Source organism: Acomys minous (genome assembly GCF_964271855.1).
Source record: "Acomys minous genome assembly, chromosome: 11".
Lineage (NCBI taxonomy): Eukaryota > Metazoa > Chordata > Mammalia > Rodentia > Muridae > Acomys > Acomys minous.
The window spans coordinates 83,002,405-83,010,390 of NC_140492.1; positions in this window are offsets into that span (position 1 = coordinate 83,002,405).

A 7,986-nucleotide genomic window follows, 5' to 3' on the forward strand; every position below is an offset into this window, starting at 1 on the left:
CATAAAGACTGTTTCTGCTGCTGTGCTTACCAGCTGGTCCTCAATATCCTCCCTGCCCCATCTCCTTTCCTCCCCACCCCCTTCCTCTACTTCCTCTTGCTCTTGTTCCTCCTTCTACTTGCCTTGTTTCCTCCAACATCCCTCCCCTCCTTTTTTTTTTTTTAAATCAAAGAAAAAAAGAAAGATAAAAAGCCTGGACCTAGTGACTGTTTTTTTAAAAATATATTTTATTAATTTATTCATATTACATCTCAGTTGTTATCCCATTCCTTGTATCCTCCCATTCCTCCCTCCCTCCCATTTTTCCCGTACTCTCTTCCCCTATGACTGTGACTGAGGGGGACCTCTTCCCCTTGTATATGCTCATAGGGTATCAAGTCTCTTCTTGGTAGCCTGCTAGCCTTCCTCTGAGTGCCACCAGGTTTCCCCATCCAAGGGACGTGGTCAAATATGGGGCACCAGAGTTCGTGTGAAAGTCAGACTCCACTCTGCACTCAACTGTGGAGAATGTCCTGTCCATTGGCTAGATCTGGGTAGGGGTTCAAAGTTTACTGCATGTGTTGTCCTTGGCTGGTGCTATAGTTTGAGCGGGACCCCTAGGCCCAGATCCGCCCATCATAATGTTCTTCTTGTAGGTTTTAGTGACTGGTTTTATACCATGGAAAATAAGGAGAAGCCAGGACAATTGTAGACTCCAAAGAGGACTGTGACACAATCTGGCTAAGAAACACTGGGTTACATGCCTGTAATCCTAGCACTTGGGAGGCAGAGGCAGGCAGATCTCTGTGAGTTCGAGGCCAGCCTGGTCTACAAAGCCAGTCCAGGACAGCCAAAGCTACACAGAGAAACCCTGTCTTGGAGTGAGGTGGGGGGTGGGGTTGGGGCAAAAGAAACACTTGACTAAATAAATCTGTGGTATGAAACAACAGGCTGAAGAATCTTTGCTAACATATTGAGGAAATGTGTACGTTACTAAAAATCCATAGATATACTTGGGTTGTTTTTGTTGCTTTTTATTTGTTTGTTTTCTGTTTTCTTAGCATCTCTAAAAGTACCAAGCGAGCACCTATTAGTCACTGGGAAACATCTGCAAGATGTAGCAACCGGTGTCACCTTCCCTGTGTGGATCACAAGGTTCTTGGCAGCCACTGTCATACCAGACCAGTGAGCATTGTTTTTCTTCTTTCCAGATGGATAGACAGAAGCAAACTGGAGACAAAGGCCCGGTTCAATAGCACACATTTCAGCCACCCAGTGAGAAGCAACCGCTGCCAGTCTGTCCACTCTTTAACAACAAGGAGCTTTCAAGCTCTTGTTGTCAACAAGAGCTCTGGAAAGATTACACTGACTGAAGGCACAATGATGGGTCCGCCTTGGGCAAGCACGGACAGTACATCCAAACTCAACCAAACCAAGACGGACAGCGTTAAGAAATGTGTCTGTCAACCAGGCATGGTGGCGCACGCCTTTAATGCCAGCTCTTGGGAGGCAGAGGCAGGTGGATTTCTGCGAGTTTGAAGCCAGCCTGGTCTACAAAGTGAGTCCAGGACAGCCAGGGCTATGCAGAGAAACCCTGTCTCAAAAAAATCAAACCCCCACCCCCACCCCAAAAGAAAAAGAAAGAAAGAAAGAACAAATGAATGAAAGATTTGTATCTGTCCTGGGGATGCACAGCCATTTATCCTCATTATTATGCTGTAATAAGCACTGCATGGTTTCAGCTATTACAATTAACCTAGAGCAGAAGGGAGGATGTGAGTACACTATATTATAGTACTTATACAGGGGCCTCGAGCCTCTATTGATTTGAGCATCATGAACAGTTCACTGCTGATGGGTAGGACATGCCTGTACTCACAGAACTTGAGCGGCGTCAGGAGGATCAAGAGTTCAAAGCTGGCCTGTGCTACCTGAGACCCTGTCTCAAAACAATAACAACAACAACAACAAAACAACAAACAACTCAAAAACAACAACAACAACAACAACAAAACAACTCAAAATCAGTCAGAAACTAAGGGGCTCACCTGACTAGCTCTTAGCAGAAGACACAAAATAAAACAACGTTTCAGGAAAGAAGGGTCTAGAAGAAAGAAAACTAAGTATAACTAGTTATAAAGTGGTTATTTTTGCACAGCAGAATAGAGCCAAATTGTTTTTCCTTGTGTAGTAATGCTTATCTCTTTATTGTCATTCACTCATTCATCCATTTGTTCATTCAATAACTACCCTAGATTGTCTTTAATATACCAAGTATCTCTATACTAGAAATTTTAAAAAGCTAAAAATATTTATAATAATATCTATTGATCATTGTTTGTGAAGGTGGTAAAATATCAGAACCTGTTGTGAACCAGCTTTCTCTTCAGAGCCACATTCATTGACAATGACGCAAATAATCTGCCTTGACATTCTCCTGCTTTGGGGCTCTCTGGCCTCCTCTTCTGCCTGGTGATTCTTCCACCAATGATAATGACCTACTGTTCCCTCTTCTGTAAAAGCTGCTGGTGGTGACTGTACCGTGACTTTTCTTTCCTGCAGTAATCTTCTAACTGTTCTTTTCATGGCTTACTGACATACTGAAACGATATGTGAAATAAGGAGACATGGCGTGTTAGTATTGTTTTGATGGCAGCAGAAGTTGTCAGCTCTTCCTCTATGTTCCATTTTGGGCGGAGGGAGACGCAAGCGTGTTGAGATGACCTTTAAGCGGTTTCCTCTCACAGGTAAGTCCTAAACAGGACTCTGGTGTTTTCAGTGTCAGTGCACACTGATGACGTGCTCAGATGTGAGGAAATCTTCTGAGGCAGAAAGTGGGCGGGAAGTCTTGAGGCAGAGTGGAGTGGTGCAATACTTCTTAGTGTTGGTGTGGTTGTGCAATCTGTTTTTCAGTCGGCTTGGACGTCCAGTAAGGAAGACTCTCGTGTGTCAACAAGCACACGAAATGAAGCCTAGCACCCTAGGAAACAGAGCTGCCCAGTTTAAGTACACGTTTGCATTCGTCTTGAGAAACGCACATTCTTCCCTGACAGGTTTACCAAGCTTGCTTCATCCAAACGGTGAGGCACAACCGATGTCTGATCTAACAAGAAACCTTTCTGCCTTCGCCCGAGTCAAACTGGGAACAAGTGAAGGGAAGTTCAGATGTCCTCACTCGCCAGCGCTCGTCACTTATGCGGTCAGTGCATGTAGGGACAGGGCCAGACTGAAAGCGAGAAGCTGCAGCCGGCTTCCGGAAGTGAAGTGTAAACTGCTCCAGATTGTAAAATCGAGGTCACTCACCTCTTAAGAGTCCCAGGCATGATTTAAACTTCTGCTCTTCTGTTGTGAAATGCTCGGTATAATTACGAATGAGAAGAAAACAAAGCAAAACAAACAAACAACAACAATGAGAATAAAAAATGCAGTCCCTTTATTTTCTGTCAGCTGTTTGTGAACAGCTCCCCCGGTACTTATCAATGATTCCACTCCCTTATATACAGATGGCTGGCTGTCTTTTTTTCCACCTATAATCAGCATGTTGTTGTTATTTCTTTATGCTAGGCAAGTTAAAGGAAGATAAAGTTCCGAGATGGCATTAAGAGTTGGAGCAATAGGGGCTGGAGAGATGGCTCAGCGGTTAAGAATGCTGGCTGTTCTTCCAGAGGACCTGGGTTCAATTCCCAGTACCCACTTGGCAGCTCACAATTGTCTGTAACTCAAGTTCCAGGGTATCTGACATCCTCACACAGACATACATGGAGGCAAAATACCAACCCACATAAAAATAAATAAATAAATCTTTAAAAAAGAAAAAAAAAAGATTGGAGTAATAGGGTCACCAAAGTGACTTGGAGGATACAGGAGCTTGCCTACAAGCCTGCCAATCAGTTTGCTCACCAGATCCCACATGGGGCAAGGAAGAATTCTCTCTTCATGTTGTCCTCAGAACTCTACACATGTGTTGGTATGTGCGTACCGAATATATAAATGTAAAATTGGGTTTTTAAGATTTTATTTTTTAAGCCAAGTGTGGTAGCACAGGCCTTTCTTTAATCCCAGCACTCAGGAGGCAGAGGCAGGTGGATCACTGTGAGTTAGAGGCCAGCCTGGTCTACAAAGTGAGTCCAGGACAGCGAGGGCTGTTACACAGAGAAATCCTGTCTCAATCCTACCCCATCCCCTGATAAGAATAAAAAATATATTTTTTTAAATTTTTAGGCTGGGTGTGATGGCACATGCTTTCAATCCCAGCACTCAGAGACGCAGAGGCAGATAGATCTCTGTGAGTTCTAAGCCAGCCTGGTCTACAAAAAGGGAGTCTAGGACATCCAAGGCTACATAGAGAACCGCTGTCTCAAAAAATTAAAATAAAAAAATGATTTTTCATTATATATATGTCATGTGTGTGTGCGTTCATGTGCATGTGGAGGTCAGAGGTGTACAGTAGGTGTCTTCCTTGATCATGTATCATCTTATACATGGAGAGAGAGTCTCTCACTGGAGCCCAGAGCCTGCAGATTTAGCTGGTCTAACTAGTCAGCTTGCTCTGGAGATCCCAAAGTTACAAGCAAAAGCCTGCACTCCTACATGACATTTACTTGGATTCAGGGGACCCAATTCCAGGCCTCAAGCTTATGCAGCAAGCACTTTGCATGAGACAAGTCTTATGTAACCCAAGTCGCCCTAGACCCCATTATGTAGCGGAGGGTGACTTTCGACTTTCAATCATCTAATTTTGCCTTTCACCTATTAGGATTGCAGGCCAGGATGGCTACACTCAGTTTTATGAGGTGCTAGGAATGGAACTCTAGTAACCGAGACGCATCAGCACGTCTTTAAAAGTAAATTCGCCAGCTAAATGTAAAGCGACAATGATAGATTACATGGAAATGAAATGCAAATTTAGGGTTTTGTTGTCCGTTCCAGAAACGAGCTTTGAGATTATCTACACAGTGGGGCCTTGTGCTGTGTGTGTTGTCAATGTCCTTAGATTTACTATGTGTTTTCCTAGACTGGTTCACGTCCGCAGGCGCCATAAGCACGTCTATTTGCTCTAACTGTCAGCTCGTTCTCTAGAGATTAAGAACCGTTCACATCATTCTGAAGCCAATGCACTTGAAAATTCTATGCAGAGAAAGAACACGATGACTCTTGACGATGCGATGAGTCACAAGTCAATAGCCAACTTCCGTGACAATTTAAGCTTCTTAGAGTAGTAGATATGGTCCTGAAAATAAAACCCGGCCTCCTCTGTCTCCTCTAGTTTCCAACGCCATTATTTTTTTTTTTTAACTGAATAGGACATGCATTTCTTATATTGCATATATTTCTCTATATCATCTTTTTTGCATCTATTTCTTCTAGTCCAAATGTATAATATATTTTGCAAAGCATATTGCTCATTACCAAGTAATAATTTAGGCAAAGGAAGAAGTCTGGTGGGATGAATGGCAAGTCAGCAGGGTCTACACTGGCAGGAGGCTGGCATTTTGTGGATCTTCCACATCCACAAGTCCCAGGCAGAGGCCCAGTGAGCCAGAAACTGACTGGCAGCACCAACATGCTGGCTGTTGCTCCAGATAGGTTGCATTTTTTTTTTGGCTTTCCGCTCTGAATCAAAAGTTCAAGTGTGAAAACCAGGACCGGAGGAGCCTCTCCTTTGCAGGAGCCAGGATGCCCCCAGTTCAGCCAGAAGTTAGTTTGAGGGTGGAGTGTCCCGGCAAGCACTCCAGGAGTGGCACATGTCAGCAGGAAAGGTGCCAGGGCAGTGTCCCAACCACAGAACTGGGCTTGCCACACAGCCTCCACTTCATTAGTATACTGGATTGCTGGGCAGCTGGGCAGAGGCAGAATCAGGACGTGTGGTTCTCGTGCTGCTGGGTGTCTTAGGTCAGTGTTGGGAAGTATGTGCTGGCTAAGAGTCCGGTTGAGGCCTGATGACTTTCGACCTTTCTCAGAGTACCTGACACATCTTCTACTCCTTTTCCTTCCTCTTTCCCATCTCTATTTTTCTTCTTTTCTTTCTTCCTTCCTTGAGACAGGGTTTCTCTGTGTAAGAGCCCTAGCTGTCCTGGAACTCGCTCCATAGACCAGGTTGGCCTCAAACTCACAGAGATCTGCCTGCCTCTGCCTCCTGAGTGCTGGGACTAAACTCCTGTGACACTACACCCAGTTTCTTTTCCTTCTTCCTTCCTTCCTTCCTTCCTTCCTTCCTTCCTTCCTCCCTCCCTCCCTCCCTCCACACCCCCCTCTCTCTGTGCCTCTGTCTCTGTTTTGTTGTTTGTTTTTTGAGACAAGGTTTCTCTATGCAATAGCCCTGGCTGTCCTAGACTCACTTTGTAGACCAGGCTGGCCTCTACCTGCCTCTTCTTCCTGAGTGCTGAAGTGTGCCCCACCACACCTGGCTCTTTTTCTTTTCTTTTCTTTCTTTCTTTTTTTTTCCCCCTTAAGACTATCAGAGACCTCACAGTTCTCCCTTTGTTTGTTTGTTGTTTTCTACAGAGTCAAAATTGCTGCAGGATTTCCTGTACCCCTGCTTCAGATGGAAACAAATACCTCCAAATTACCTTCCAACAAGATCTGCCCCCTACAATGCTGGCATTTGCTATTGTTTACTATCACAATGATTTTTACAAACTACAAGAGAGTACTGCTTTGAGTTAAGCTCTTGGACTGTGTCCCAACAGAGAAGGCTAAGATCAAAATGGAGTCACTCATACTGAAGTTCTGTATCACCAAACTGCAAAGAATCCATTTATCAGACCCTCTTTTCTTTCTTTCTTTCTTTCTTTCTTTCTTTCTTTCTTTCTTTCTCCTCCTTCTCCTTCTCCTTCTCCTTCTCCTTCTCCTTCTCCTTCTCCTTCTCCTTCTCCTTCTCCTTCTTCTTCTTCTTCTTCTTCTTCTTCTTCTTCTACAGTGTTTACAGAGCCCCTGGCTGCCCTGGACTCTTTTTGTAGACCAGGCTGGCCTCAAACTAACAGGGATCTGCCTGCCTCTGCCTCCCCAAGTGCTGGGATTAAAGATGTGTGCTACCATGCCTGGCAACTCCATCATTTTCAATTGCCTTGATACTTTTTTTTTCTTTTTTTCTTTTTCAAGACAGGGTTTCTCTGTGTAGCCTTGGCAATCCTGGACTCCATTTGTAGACCAGGCTGGCCTCGAACACACAGAGACCCACCTGCCTCTGCCTCCGGAGTGCTAGGATTAAAGGCATGCGCCACCGTGGCCAGCTCAGACTCAGGTCTAAAATTCTAGGTTGTAATCTGAATTTCTAGCCAACAGGCTACAAATCAAGGTTCCCACAGCCTGGTCTTTATGTTCAACAATTTGTTAGTGTTACTCAGACGTCTCAGAGAGGCAAAGCACATCAGTGTACTGGCTTATTATAAAGGTTATAGGCAAGTGGCTAGATGGACAGGACTGTGTGTGGGAAAGACAAAGCGAGGAGGGAGAGGGGACAAGAGGAAGCACACAGTTTCCACTTCCTCTTTAGGTATAACCACCCTGCACATCCTAGTTCCCTAGCCCAGAAGGGTGTCAAACCTTGATGGTCTTCTTGTGTGTATGCATGTTTTGTGTGCATGAATGCCTGTACACCACCAATGTGCCTGGTACCCTTGGAGACCGGAAGAAGGTGTTGGCTCCCCTGTAACTGGGGTTGCAGACAGCTGCAAGCCGCCATGTGATAAAACCTGGGTCATCTGGAAGAACAGCCAGTGCTTTCATCCTCTGAGCCATTTTTATAGTGTTTTCTGCCACATCATACCTCAGCTCATGGAGGCTGAAGGGTGGGGTTTACAGTTCTAAACCTCCAGTGTGAAGTGTGTGTGTGTGTGTGTGTGTGTGTGTGTGTGTGTGTGTGTGTGTGTGTGTGTATTTGTAAGGGGCTTAGGAATAGGTCTCACTTTGCCCAGGCTGACTTCAAACTCCTCATGTAGCTGAGGATGACCCAGAATTCCTGGCTGCCCTGGGTCACACCGGCTTGTATCTATGCACCTGGGTAAT